This window comes from Petaurus breviceps, unplaced genomic scaffold (genome assembly GCF_028583685.1).
Source record: "Petaurus breviceps papuanus isolate PSGF00001 unplaced genomic scaffold, PetGlider_PUasm1.0 91041, whole genome shotgun sequence".
Classification (NCBI taxonomy): domain Eukaryota; kingdom Metazoa; phylum Chordata; class Mammalia; order Diprotodontia; family Petauridae; genus Petaurus; species Petaurus breviceps.
In genome coordinates, this window is record NW_027187400.1 from 33,438,780 (window position 1) to 33,441,477 (window position 2,698).

Here is a 2,698-nt window from a genome sequence, read left to right on the forward strand (position 1 = left end):
TCTCTCTGTGTCTCTCTCTCTGTCTCTCTGTCTCTCTGTCTCTCTCTCTCTGTCTCTCTCTGTCTCTCTCTCTCTCTGTCTCTCTCTCTCCCTCTCTGTCCCCTCTCTCTCTGTCTCTCTCTCTGTGTCTGTCTCTCTCTCTGTCTCTCTCTGTCTCTTTCTGTCTCTCTCTCTGTCTCTCTCTTTCTGTCTGTCTGTCTGTCTCTCTCTCTCTCTGGCATTTCTCCCCCCAAGCTGAAACCTCCCTCATTGGTTCATAAACCTCTGCTTCTCCTCAACAATACCCAGATCAAACCTTCCCAGTGATAAAGGGGAAAAGTGTCCCAGGGCTGCCAGAGTTCAGCTACATCAAAATCCCAAACCTAGCATCACAGCAGGGGAGGAGGAAAGCCTCTAGAAACTGAGGTAGAATGAGGTGTGGCATTTGGGAAGTCTCCTGGCTCTGCATCTAATTCATTCTCTTCTGATTCTTCTTTATCTTCTCTTTCTCCTCCAACCATATGCTTCTCACTTCAATCTCCCATGTAACTCCTATGTAATGTCCTGATATAAGCTCATACAGAATTCTGGAGGATGTAGCTTCCCAAAAAAAAGATAGTGATATTCACAGTTGGTGTCATGCCTACCTGCCTCATATGTGGTTCCTGGAACACAGAATGATTTCATGAACCTGATTTATAGTTTTGATCTGTGGTTAAATCAGTGATAATGGAAAAAGTTTGTATTTTGGGTGTCTCTTATGCATCACTTTCACCACTGAGTAATTTCTATCCGCCTTCTATATTCATACAGAGCTCACCAAGGGACTCTCTAGAGCAAGGGAAAGCCTCATTGGATTATAAGAATGTAAGGAATTCCAGACCCAGCCCAGGACTTTGTCTCCAAAAAGAACACCAAGGAATAGATCATCCTCAAAGTTTTTTCAAGATGTGATAATAACTATAGCCAAACATTCTAATTTTGCCTCATAATTCATCCTGAGGTCACCAGTCACAAACTTAAATGAACTTTTAAAATTGTTTTCAGTTAATACCACTTGTCAGGGTAAGGAAGGTGTGGAGCTGGTAGGTCATGAATTCCACAATTTTATTACCAGTGGGGTAAAATTTCCTATCTTTTGTGTGTTCTAAACCTAACTATGAGGCAATGATAAATTGGATCATCAGCTCCTAGACCTACAGCTAAAAGGGACTTCAGAGGCCATCTAGTCCAACTCCTTACTTTACAGATGAGGAAACTGAGGCCTGAACATGTTAAGGGACTTGCCTGAGGTCGAATAGGTGGCACAATAGACCCTCAGTTAGGACAGGCCTGAGTTTGAATTCTGAGTCCCTTACTAGTTTTGTGACACTCAGCAAGTCATTGAAACTTTCTTAGCCTCAGTTTCCTCATCTATAAAACAGAGACAATAATAGCACCCTATAAAGGATTGTTGTGAGGACCCAATGTGATCCTGTAGGTAAAATGCTATATAAATGTTAGCTGTCATTATTGTAGTAAGTGACAGAGGTAGGATTCAAACCCAGGTTATCTGTCTCAAGCTAGGGCTCTTTCCAATGAGTTTCAACACAGAAATGCATCTGCTTTTCAGAGAGGCAATAGATTCAGGGTGCAGAATGAGACTTTTTTTGGACATAGCCAACTGGAAAATATTTTTGACTTGACTACAGATATCTGTTATAAGGGTTTTTATTTTATTTTTCCCAAGTTGGAGGGGAGGGTGATATGGAAAGGATAGAAAATTAGTTTTTATTCATTGGAAAAGACTAATTAAATTTTTATGAAAGTTTTTGTCACCACACAGAAGGAGTTGGAGAATATCTGCACCTGGAATTGAGGTGAGGATGTGGAGTAGGGAAGGGGCCTTTCACCTTTTCTTCCTGGAAACAGTCCCATTCTGAGCTTCCTTAACTTGAGTGGAATGCTAACTGAGCATGCTCTAAGGGAAGGGTCATTAGGGGGTCAATTTGATGTTAATTTGATGAAATCTAATAGGAACAAAATGGCAAGTCTTGTTCTTTAAGTTAAAATAATCTTCATAGGGGGCAGTTAGGTGGTGCAGTGAATAGAGCATCGGCTCTGGAATCAGAAGGACCTGAATTCAAATGTGACCTCAGATACTTAACACAAAACTAGCCATGTGACCTTGGGCAAGTCACTTAACCCCAATTGCCCTACCTTACCCCCTCCAAAAAGCAAAAAATAAAATAAAATAAAAAAATAATCTTCATGGGCACTAGACAGGTACAAGACTCATTACATTCTCATGTATTTGGGTACATGAACCCATTCTTCTCAACACACTGGTTGAGATAGGGGCAGTTGGAATACTGCTTTCTCCATTGCCGCTTCCAGGTTCTCCCCCTACCTCCATCACTTTCCTTTGAGGTTCATGCCATTCATATGTACCAATATTCATGTATTCATATGTATCAAAATCTTGGTACCTGTTGTATACAGACACCCCACCCCCACCCCTTAGGTCATTCCCTTTCTTTCCTCATTGAGTTTGCTACATGGCTCACAATTTTTCTCTACTCCCCAACTCCTGCCCTCATACTAAGGGGATTTCAGCAAACATATTGACTATCTCTCAAACACCCTAACCACTCAGTTCCTCAGCCTACTCACTTCTCATGACCTTTCCCCTCACTCTACCTCAGCCACACACAAAGACAGTCATACCCTTGATCTTGCA